The 12,971-nt window shown below is 44.3% G+C and overlaps 1 pseudogene; it reads left to right on the plus strand.

Moving 5' to 3' along the window:
• Nucleotides 1-425: 425 nt before the first annotated feature.
• Nucleotides 426-12,971, plus strand: part of LOC123741834 (endoribonuclease LACTB2-like) — a 34,281-nt pseudogene continuing 21,735 nt past the window's right edge.

A 12,971-nucleotide genomic window follows, 5' to 3' on the forward strand; every position in this document is an offset into this window, starting at 1 on the left:
AAAAACAAAATAAACGTGATTTAAAGGGAGAATTAATTAAAAGGCCATCTGGGAAAATTCATTAAAGGGACATTGGAGAAAATTCATGAAATTGAAAGCAAATTCATTAAAAAGTAAAGATACATAATTAGCTAACAACTGTAAATAAAGACTGAGTTGTAAAAACACAGGAGATACGAGCAAAACAAATAAATCACCAACAAAATGGAGACAGCTGGAGACAATGAGAAAAGTGCTACTGCAGCCTCTAACCCAGAACAGCACTAGGCCTGGCTACACCTATTGTTGAATATTTTTTTTTTTTGTTGAAGCGGCTGTAAAAAGCATTCATGACCTGGATCCAAAGCCCCATCATGGCCAGGAAAACAGTCCGCCTGATTGTGATAGAATGGCACTCCAAACGAGTTTCTCCACACCTTCCCGTGATGACTCTGCAAGGTAAACCCCCCCATCTAATCACATATGACACCTCATCAGCTTCCGCCAATGCTTCTCCAGACTTTGCCCCAGAGCTACAGATCATCCGACAACGGTCCCATACCTCAGCACCACCACGCCATATGTGGAATCCTGAGTACCCAGACACAGAGCCTGTCGTCCGACGACTGCAACACGGAGAGAAGAGGCGGAGCTCCGACCCCAACTATGGCCACTCTTCCTTCTACCAGCACCCACCTGTACAAGTCGGATAGAGAGACAGATGACTTCAGAGATAGTAACCCGCCACACAGCAACTTCAGTGGCTCTCATGGCACCTCACGCTCTGCCTCCTGCTGTTGCAGTGCCAAACTCATCACCACTTTCGATAGAAAAAAATGACGGGAACACCTTTTTCATAACGTTCGACCGGAAGGCTCAGAGACAGACATAGACTAGCGCGGAAAGAGTGGATAAACTCCATGAAAGACTCAGAGGCTCCGCAGTCCACTTTGTCTGCTCTCTGCCGGAGCATGTCAGAGAGGACTACGCCCTCCTCATTGAGCAGCTAACAGCATTACGGGCAGATGTCTCCTCCTACCACTGTCTGTCACTGCCTGAATGAACTGTGCCAGCAAAAGGAGACCACTGCAGAGTTTGCAGAGGAAGTGAGACGCCTGGTAACATTGGCATACCCAGGGGTTGACCTTGAACTGCAGGATCAGCTGAGGATCAGCTGAGCAACACAGATAACCGAGGCAAGTGACATATAAGTGACAGATAACCGAGGCAAGATGAGGCGCATATCTTGGGCAGAAGACAATGTCGCCATTGTAGTGAGGCCTACAACAGTGACTCCTCGAAGTGACCCAAACAGACAGCTACTGTATGCTACCACCAACCAGCTGCTGTCCCTGATGGATAAAGTGGAAAAGCTCCAAGACACAATGGAAACTGTCACGACTGACACAACTCTCCTGAGTCATGGACATACAGTAGGTCTTACAGCCTGAAACTGGACCCATCAAGAGGAAGGTCTCCCACACGCCAGCCCCATCTGAAGTAGTTGCTTCCGGTCCCCAAGTCCCACAGCTGCTACTAAGGGACCTTCTTACTACTGTGGTGAGACTGAACACTACAAGCGTGACTGTTTCAGGTCCCCGAGCCCCACGGTCCTGGGAAATTAATAGAGGCCAGGTCCCATGGCCCGGGCCTGGCCGACAGTTCCAGCGGCTACACTATCAAAGAGAACGGAAAAGCCAACAACTCACCAGTAGTTGCTTTAGGTAGGGCTACCAGTGCAGGGCAGAAGGATAATTGGTATAGATCCAAGAATCGGCCACCAACCTGTACACAAAACTCATCCTCCTAAAACTTGAAAGCATTTTGCCATCCACTGGCATTTTCTACAAGAAATCTGCCTCCAGAAATAAAATATTCTCCCAAATGGGTGACACCTACTCCCATTGCCTGCTGCACTCCTGCTTGGATTCCACCTGGCGATCTGTTCACCGTCTGCCCTGGCCTGTCTCTCCTGTCTGGTACAGGTACCCCCACCACACTCCCCACCAGACCCCCCCTCCCCCTCTCTCTCTCCTGAGTTTCCACTCACCTCCAGCACACATGCAGTGTTGGGGCGAGTGACTCTGAACTTACAATGGCTAGGCCCAAGTCATTATATATTAAAACAAATTCTTGTGCAGTTTGCTATTTTACTATTTGCCTCATGACTCCTGCATCATGCTTTGTTGACTACAAACGTTCTTTACCCAACCGTGGGACAGGCTGTTTGTTCCCACACTCGGGACTCTGACTCTCTATTGGTTACACTTTTGGCCTCCCGATCCCATTCTAAACACCTCTCCCCGGCTTTGTAGTCATACTACCTGATGAAATTGCTGTACAATATGATCTTGTTGCCATCTGATGCACATTCAGATGTCATAAATCAGCACTGCAGAGCTCTCCCTGTCCTATGCCGTGCCTTGATTGTATTACTGTTGATGATATCTGGAAATGTGCATGTACACCCTGGCCTATCTACTATTCTGACTTGTGCTCTGATATCTGCTTCACTGATTTCTGCCTGGGTTTTCTGCACGTTAACACTAGAAGCTTAATACCTAAAATGGATCAATTGAAAGTGTGGGTTCACAGCTCCAATCCAGATTACTGAGACGTGGTTAAGGAAGAGTGTTTTGATTACTGATGTTAACCTTTCTGGTTATAACCTTTTTCGGCAAGATATATCTTCCAAAGGTGCTCGGTTGTCTCCACCAAGTCTGTCCCCTAACAATTTTATTTGCTGGTTTTAAGTATTAAACTTTCAAATAGCTCTTTGTTGACTGTTGCTGGGTGCTATCGTCCTCCATCAGCACCGGCCTGTACCCTACCTGCCCTAAGCTCTCTCCTGGCCCCTTACACCAAGTCTGAATTTGTCCTGCTAGGTGACCTAAACTGGGACATGCTTAAACCACCTGACCAAATCCTAAAGCAATGGGACTCCCTAAATCTTTCTCAGATTATTACCAATCCCACAAGGTATGACTCCAAACACCCAGAAAAGGCTAATCTTCTTGATGTTATCCTCACAAATAATCCTCATAGGTATCAGTCTGGTGTTTTCTGTAATGACCTTAGTGATCACTGTTTTACAGCCTGTGTTCGTAATGGCTGCTCAGTGAAACGACCTGTCCTGATTTGTCATAGAGGCTTGCTAAAAAACTTTAATGAGCAAGCCTTCCTTCATGAACTGGCCTCTGTAAAATGGTATAGAATCAACTTGATCCCCTTTGTCGAAGACACTTGGACCTTCTTTTTTGATATTTTCAGTGGTACTGTTAACAAACACGCCCCATAAAGAAAATGAGAATTAAAAACAGGTTCAGCCCCTGGATCGACCGTGATCTTGCAGAGTTACTCTACCTCAAGAATTGCATTTGCCGAAAGGCTCGGCACACGCATACTCAGGCTGACTGGCTCTCATTCAGGCAAATGAGAAATAAGTGCACTCAGGCTATCCGGAAGGCCAAAGTTAGTTACTTTAAGGAGCAGTTCTCTCTCTGTGGGTCTAACCCCAAGAAGTTCTGGAAAACGGTTAAAGACCTGGAGAATAAACCCTCCTCCTCACAGCTGCACATGTCCCTTAATGTTGATGATGTGGTTGTTACTGACAAGAAGCACATGGCTGAGCTATTTAATCACCACTTCATTAAGTCAGGATTCCTATTTTACTCAGCCATGCCTCCTTGCCCGTCCAACATTTCCTCATCTCCCACCCCTTCTAATGTGACTATCCCCGATACTTCTCCCTCTTTTTCCCCTGCCCCGCTACAAAGTTTCTCCCTGCAGGCAGTCACTGAGTCCCAGGTGCTAGAGGAGCACCTGAAACTTGACCCCCAAAAAACATCTGGGTCAGATGGTTTAGACCCTTTCTTCTTTATGGTTGCTGCCCCTATCACTGCCAAGTCTATCTCCCACCTTTTTATTCTGTCTCTCCTTTCTGGGGAGGTTCCCATTGCTTGGAAGGCAGCCACGGTTCATCCTTTATTCAAAGGGAGAGATCAAGCTGATCCTAACAGTTATAAGCCTATTTCTATTTTGCCCTATTTATCAAAAGTGTTGGAAAACTGACTGGCTTTCTTGATGTCTATAGTATTCTCTCTGGTATGCAATCTGGCTTCCACTCAGGTTATGGATGTGTCACTGCAACCTTAAAGGTCCTCAATGATGTCACTATTGCCCTTGATTCTAAGCAATGTAGTGCTGCTATTTTTATTGACTTGGCCAAAGCTTTTGATACAGTAAACCATTCCATTCTTGTAGACCGGCTAAAGAATATTGGTGTCTCTGAGGGGTCTTTGGCCTGGTTTGCTAACTACCTCTCTCAAAGAGTGCAGTGTATAAAATCAGAGACTCTGCTGTCTCAGCCACTGCATGTCACCAAGGGAGTACCCCAAGGCTCAAACCTAGGCCCCACGCTCTTCTCAATTTACATCAACAACATAGCTCAGGCAGTAGGAAGCTCTCTCATTCATTTATATGTAGATGATACAGTCTTATACTCATCTGGCCCCTCCCCGGAGTTTCTGTTAAATGCTCTACAACAAAGCTTTCTTAGTGTCCAACAAGCTTTCTCTACCCTTAACCTTGTTCTGAACACCTCCAAAACAAAGATCATGTGGTTTGGTAAGAAGAATGCCCCTCTCCCCACAGGTGTGATTACTACCTCTGAGGGTTTAGAGCTTGAGGTAGTCACCTCATACAAGTACTTGGGAGTATGGCTAGACGGTGCACTGTCCTTCTCTCAGCACATATCAAAGCTGCAGGCTAAGTTAAATCTAGACTTGGTTTCCTCTATCGTACTCGCTCCTCTTTCACCCCAGCTGCCAAACTAACCCTGATTCAGATGACCATCCTACCCATGCTAGATTACGGAGACATAATTTATAGATCAGCAGGTAAGGGTGCTCTTGAGCGGCTAGATGTTCTTTACCATTCGGTCATCAGATTTGCCACCAATGCTCCTTATAGGACACATCACTGCACTCTATACTTCTCTGTAAACTGGTCATCTCTGTATACCCATCGCAAGACCCACTGGTTGATGCTTATTTATTAAACCCTCTTTAGGCCTCACTCCCCTCTATCTGAGATATCTACTGCATCCTCCACATACAACACCCGTTCTGCCAGTCGCATTCTGTTAAAGGTCCCCAAAGCACACACATCCCTGGGTCGCTCATCTTTTCAGTTCGCTGCAGCTAGCGACTGGAACGAGCTGCAACAAACACTTAAACTGGACAGTTTTATCTCAATCTCTTAATTCAAAGAATCAATCATGGACACTCTTACTGACAGTTGTGGCTGCTTTGCGTGATGTATTGTTGTCTCTACCTTCTTGCCCTTTATGCTGTTGTCTGTCCCCAATCATGTTTGTACCATGTTTTGTGCTGCTACCATGTTGTGCTGCTACCATGTTGTGATGCTACCATGTTGTTGTCATGTTGTGTTGCTACCATGCTGTGTTGTCATGTGTTGCTGCCTTGCTATGTTGTTGTCTTAGGTCTCTCTTTATGTAGTGTTGTGCTGTCGCTCTTGTCATGATGTGTGTTTTGTCCTATATTTATATGTTTATTTATTTTTATTTTTATCCCAGCCCCCGTCCCCGCAAGAGGTCTTTTGCCTTTTGGTAGGCCATCATTGTAAATAACAATTTGTTCTTAACTGACTTGCCTATTTAAATAAAGGGTAAATACATTTTTTAATAAATAACAAATTTACAGGACTGTACTCATCCCCTTCACTCAAAACTCAGTCACAGCAGCATCCGGACAAGGGAAAAGAGACTTCTTTCAAAACAGATAGATACATATGTTGACTCTTTTATTCCAACAGCCATTGGGCTGTATAATGGATAGTCTGTTGGTCCCTTGAGTATACAGCATATTACACTTTCACTTTAAATGTGAATCTATAGCACTTTCAATTAATTCTATTGTGTTGTTTCATGTTTCCCCCTGGTGGGATAATATCGTTGATCTGAATCTGAATCTGTCACACCCTGATCTGTTTCACCTGTCTTTGTGATTGTCTCCACCCACCTCCAGGTGTCTCCTGTTTTCCCCATTAGTCCCTGGTGTATATATCCCTGTGTTTCCTGTTTCTCTGTGCCAGTTCGTCTTGTTTTGCCAAGTCAACCTGCGTGTCTCCTACCTACTATTTTTCCCAGTCTCTGTTTTTTCCTTTCCCTACTGGTTTTGATCCTTGCCTGTCCTGACACCGTATCCGCCTGCCTGACCACTATGCCTGTTCTGACCTTGAGCCTGCCTATCCCCTTGTACTGTTTGGACTCGGATCTGTTCACTGAACCCCTGCCTGTACTGACCTCGAGCGTGCCTATCATCTGGTACTGTTTGGACTCTGACCTGGTTTATGAACTCTCGCCTGTCCCCGACCTGCCTTTTGCCTCCCCCTTTTGGTATAATAAATATCGGAGCTCAACCATCTGCCTCCTGTGTCTGCATTTGGGTCTCGCCTTGTGCCCTTATAGAATCTGAAATGACCATACAGGCAGGAGGTAGAGTTGCCATTGCCGGTGAGCCAGTACCTAGCTATATCTTTGGAGGATCAGTTCAGACTTATGCAGTATCCTGAGTTCACCTACTTATCTCCTCAACCCTTACAACTCAAAGTGAATGCCATGTGTGTGGAGTTGTAGAAGACCCAAGGCCTGGAGTAGCAGTAGTTCTAGAGCCAGCAGGCTTAGCAGACAGGCTCTCGGGCAGTGTACTCATCGAAATGGATAAGCAGGTGCTCATCTGTTTCTGTAACCTGTCTCCTGTAAGCGCAAAATTACGAGAGGGTACTTGCCCTGGAATACTCATTGAGGCTGGCCTCCAGCCCACAGAGTCAATTTCTGAAATAACAAGTGCACCCCAGCAGCAACTCCCCTCAGCAACAGATATGACGCGTCCAGCCAGTAAATGCTCTAGACCTACCTGATAACCTGCGTGAGCTGTTCACTACATCAAGAAAAGACTTAAGCGATACTCAACATGAGAAATTCATCAGCCTACACCTGGAGTATCAGTCAGTCTTCGCCACCAGTGACCAAGATCTGGGTCACTTCATTACAGTCTCCCATCAGATTGACACTGGAGATGCACGGCATGTGAGAGAACCAACCTGGCGCACACCACTTGCATTCCAAGAAGAATGAACAGCACCTTCAAGCAATTTTGGATAGTGGTGTTGTCAACCCTTCTACTTCAGTGTGGGCGTCTCTAGTAGTGCTCGTCCGTAAAAAGGATGGAGGAGACAAGTGGTGCATAGACTACCGCAAGCTGAATGAATTGACCCTTAAGGATGCCTATCCGCTTCTAAAGATTGAAAAATGCTTGGACACACTAGGGGGTGCCACAGTTTTCTCCACCCTAGACTTGGAAAGCGGGTACTGGCAGATTGTCCATGAGCAAGACTGCCGCAAGACTGCTTTCATAACAAGGTATGGGCTGTTTGAGTACACAAGAATGCCTTTTGGGCTGTGTAACACACTGAGTACGTTCCAAAGAGACATGGAGATTGTTCTCTGGGGGCTTGCAGTAGCAAAGTCTCCTCATATACCTTGACGATGTGATCATACTAGGCAAAGGAGTTGAAGACAGTCTACAGAACCTAGCGGAAGTCTTCAGTCACATGAAACAGCAAGGATTCAACCGAAACCATCAAAAGTGCCATCTCCAGAAGGATGAAGTGCTCTTTCTTGGTCATGTGGTCAATGGTCAAGGTATCGGTCCAAACCCAAAGCGCATCCAGGATGTCAAGGAATGGAGCACACCCACCAACCTGCAGGAGCTGCAGGCATTTATGGGGCTCTGTAACTATTATCGGCAGCATTCTCAGCGATCTGCAACTCATTGAATTAGTTCCAGAGAAAGGATGTGGATTTTCAGTGGGGTGAGGCACACCAGCATGCTTTCGAGGAGCTCAAGGGCAGACATGTAGCAGCTCCTATACTCTCATACCCTACATCTGAAGGGCTGTTCATACTGGACACAGATGTCTCGAACTTCAGCATAGGGGCTGTCTTGTCTCAACTTCAAGAGGGGGAGGAGAAAGCATATGCCAGCTCCCACCTATTGAGCACCAATCAGCACTACTGCGTAATCAGGGGAGAGCTCCTATCAGTGGTGAAGTTCACCAGGCAGTTCAGACACTACCTACTGGGTCGACAAATTGTCCTTCGCATGGTTCACAACAGCTTGGAGTGGCTGTTCCACTTCAAACACCCTGAAGGGCAGCTAGCACGGTGGCTAGAGGAACTCAGCCTGTATGACCGTCAGATAAGAACACAGAGCTGGAGCTCGGCATGGAAACGCTGATGCGTTGTCGCAAAAGGAACCAGACTCCTCATGTGACTGTTACCATGCAGGCAAAGACGTGACCACGTTAACCTGCAGTGGATGTTCACATTGCCGAAGAGTATACCAGCAGTAGAAAATGAGGTGGACAATGTGGTGCAGCTGGCCGTCAGATGTACTGTGACCAAGCTTTAACTTCCTGATTGATGTCTTGGGATGTTTCTTCAATATATCCACATAATTTTCCTTCTTCATGATGCCATCTATTTTGTGAAGTGCACCAGTCCCTCCTGCCGCAAAGCACCCCCACAACATGATGGGTGATGCAGTGCCTTGGACCGCTGCGCCACTTGGGAAGCCCCTGAAAACTTATTTTGAACAATATATTTTGAAACAGGAAAATGTACACATTTACCGCACTTATGAGCATTTAAAACAACCGTGAATTATATACAGTTGATGTCGGAAGTTTACATACACTTATGCTGGAGTCATTAAAACTAATTCTTCAACCACTCCACACATTTCTTGTTAACAAACTATAGTTTTGGCAAGTCGGTTAGGACATCTACTTTGTGCATGACACAAGTCATTTTTCCAACAATTGTTTACAGATTATTTCACTTATAATTAATTCACTGTATCACAATTCCACTGGGTCAGAAGTTTACATACACTAAGTTGACTGTACCTTTAAACAGCTTGGAAAATTCCAGAAAATTATGTCATGGCTTCAGAAGCTTCTGATAGGCAAATTGACATCATTTGTCACGTATCTCAAGGAGCAGGAAACGGGTGAGTCAGGCGCAGGCAACGAAATGTCCGTAGAATATATATTTAATAATGTCCAGAGTGAATACAACGACTAGGCAGGGTGAAAACCACAACCAAGAGGGAGAACAGCTCCAAACTCAAAAAATACACGGGGCGCAGCCCGGCAACCCTATAGCCTATCAAAAATGTTGTGTAAAAAAACACATAGGAAAAATCATCCAGCCCTTAACCTCAACGTAACACAGAACAATCCCGCACAAATCCCAAACAAGAAACAGACAAACTAAATACTCTCCCACTAATTACAAACAAGGAACAGGTGCGTACTAAACAGACAACCAACAGACACATGAAACATGGATCGGTGGGAGCTAGTAGGCCGGCAACGACGACCGCCGAGCGCCGCCCGACCGGGGAGTGGCGCCACCTTCTGTGGACGTTGTGACATAATTTGAGTCAATTGGAGGTGTACCTGTGGATTTATTTCAAGGCCTACCTTCAAATTCAGTGCCTGTTTACCTGACATCATGGGAAAATCAAAATAAATCAGCCAAGACCTCAGAAAAAAAATTGTAGAAATACAGAAATACAGTGTAGACATTGTTCATTTTGTAAATGACTATTGTAGCTGGAAACGGCAGATTTTTTATGCCATATCTACATAGGTGTACAGAGGCACATTATCAGCAACCATCACTCCTGTGTTCCAGTGGCACGTTGTGTTAGCTAATCCAAGTTTATAATTTTAAAAGGCTAATTGATCATTAGAAAATACTTTTGCAATTATGTTAGCACAGCTGAAAACTGTTGTCCTGATTAAAAAAGCAATAAAACTGGCCTTCTTTAGACTACTTGAGTATCTGGAGCATCAGCATGTGTGGGTTCGATTACAGGCTCAAAATGACCAGAAACAAATAACTTTCTTCTGAAACTCATCATTCTATTCTTGTTCTGAGAAATGAAGGCTATTCCATGCGAGAAATTCCCTTGAAACTGAAGATCTCATACAACGCTTTGTACTACTCCCTTCACAGAACAGCGCAAACTGGCTCTAACCAGAATAGAAAGAGGAGTGGGAGGCCCCGGTGCACAACTGAGCAAGAGGACAAGTATATTAGAGTGTCTAGCTTGAGAAACAACTGGCAGCTTCAATAAATAGTATCCGCAAACACCAGTCTCAACGTCAACAGTGAAGAGTCGACTCCGGATTGCTGGCCTTGTAGGCAGAGTTCCTCTATCCAGTGTCTGTGTTCTTTTGCCAATCTGATTATTTTCTTTTTATTGGCTAGTTGTAGATATGGCTTTTTCTTTGCAACTGCCTAGAAGGCCAGCATCCCGGAGTCGCCTCTTCACTGTTGATGTTGAGACTGGTGTTTTGCGGTTAATATTTATTGAAGCTGCCAATTCAACAGTAACTCTGAAATTAGTTGAATTTCATATACAAGTATAAGGATATATTATTTGTTATAAGGCTTATGAACCTTCGATAATGTGTTATTATAAGGCTTATAATAGGTTATGTTGCTCAGTCCTTGGATATTGTTATATAAGGTAAATGACAGCTACTGCCACATTGAACATCAGGTAGAATCTGTTCATCTGGCATTCATTCTCCACATTGCTCTCACTAGCCATTTCCTGTCCGATAATGCCTCTTGTATTGTGGTTTTCTCTGCTGCCAGTGTTTCGTCCCTCGGGGGGGGGGGGTTGAGGGGATTGTTCCGAGTCATCATCCATGCCTTCCTTCCAGAGACAAAAAAACCTATATTGACCTCTGACCTCTTTTTGCATTAGAATTGAATTGAATATCAATATTCTAGCGTACCGACAGCGGCAAATGGCTTTACACAATGGCCGGCTCCCGATTTCCAAATTCCCGATTTCTTTAATGAACCCAGAATAAAGTGTGTGTATTGGGAAAGCAGGGAGCGGAGGGTGGAGAGAGGGAAGAAAGAGAGGGAGGGAGGGAGGATTGAGCTCATCTGCATTTCAGATGAGGCCTCTATGAGAAAAATCAACCATCCATAATTCATTACGTTTTCTACAGAGCCTAGCGACAGAGGTGATCCTAGCAACAGAATCCTAGCAACAGCAACAACCACCCCCTCACCCTATCAAGAACCTGCATGTCTGATCCAATTTAGCCAATGGAGAGAGGGAAGGAACTGAGAGGGAAAAATTATGTTTCCTTTCTCCCCCAGCTGTGTGGACATACCACTAACTCACAACCTTTCTGTGTCTGTTGCTCAGGTACACACACACAAACACACACACACACACACACACACAGACAAATACCATGTTTATTGGAGAAACACTTATGAATAGAGAGTGCTTTATACATACCCACCTTGGTACAGAGGCTGGACAAAAATAATAACAACTGTCATGACGTAGATCATGTTGATCAAAACATTAAAATTAACATTATTAAAAATTACAGAAAGCAAAGCGGATATTATACTTTCTCTGCTATTGCAAAAATACCTGTAGACACATTTCTTCAGGTTTGTTTACTAGCATATGTTAGCACACAAACATTTGGAACCCTGAATATTTTTTTATATAATGTGCTTAGATTTAATATCTCCCTTCCAAAAAGTTCCTGCAGGAATATTTCAAGAAATCCCACCAGAATCCCTCAGGAAACATCGAAATGAGCATGTCCTCCTACACTATATCATAAATCCTAGTGGTTCTACTCCTACAGGCTCCTGCAAGAATATACGTGAGATGTGCAAGATATTTTAAATTCCTTCAGGATATATTTTTCCTGCAGGATTTCATCAAGCCACAATCAGTCCACAATTGGGCCACAATCAGCCCAGGGACATTCTATGGTATGAGGGGGAAAAGCTTGTATTTAACTTTAACTTCTTTGACTGAATCCAATATGGCTTTGCATCTGACAAACACAACAGCTTCTTTCTCTTTCCTGGCCAGAGGTGGGTATTATCTAGAGATGTATTATTTGGCTTAATCTAAAAATGAAAATGGGAGTCTTACCTGCTCTTTCAAAAGCTAACACTGCTCATTCATGCCTCCATTCTCTACCAGGCAATCTATCACAGACACTTTCATCTCAGATGATTTCTATAAAAATAGAAGAGCTGCTGTTTGTAACGTGATTTAAAGGGCTTGTCCATGATGCAGAAAAGGGGGTGTCAGTTTTATATTCTGTGTTGTCTATCCAGGGCATCAGCTACAGATAATGTGCTATTACTTTGGTGGAGTCCAAAATGACACCTATACAGTCCACTTCTTTTGACCAGAGCCCTGTGGGGGAATATCAAGTTGTGTCAACCAATAAAATCGCTGAACTCTACCACTATGTAATTACAAAGCTGCAACTAAATAACATGTTAGTAAAATGTTACTTAAGTAATTACAACGATATTACACAGATATAACAGCAGCTAATTAGTGTTAATAGTTGTTATATTGTCTGTCTCCAGAAAGTTAAAACTGCTGTTCCTATCTGAAGAGAAAGAAAAAAAACATGTCAATATTTTCATTTGAAAGTGACATTGAACTTCATCAGATCTCATCGTTACCACCATCCCCTTGCTTTTTGAAAATGTGTAAGTAGGGAGGAATATTACTCTCTTTAAAATGTGAATTCAGAGAGCATGTAATTGAAACAATTCTAGATGAGACAGTGTGTGGGTAGAGACCCCATTAAAGGGCTAGCCAGGCCTGTGTGACGACTGGGTGACACACGGCTCATTTGGATCAAGATCAGAAAACTGCAGGTCCCCTGACAGGTGGTGGCCTCCCAATGTGCTATTAGAAATAAGGACACTGCACTGAATCATATAGAGACATAGGATATGTCCCAAATGGCACCCTATTCCCCACATAGTGCACTACTTTTGACCAGAGCCCTATGCACTACATAGGAAATAGGGTGTCATTTGG

The sequence above is a fragment of the Salmo salar genome, chromosome ssa03, assembly GCF_905237065.1.
Source record: "Salmo salar chromosome ssa03, Ssal_v3.1, whole genome shotgun sequence".
NCBI classification, from domain to species: Eukaryota; Metazoa; Chordata; class Actinopteri; order Salmoniformes; family Salmonidae; genus Salmo; species Salmo salar.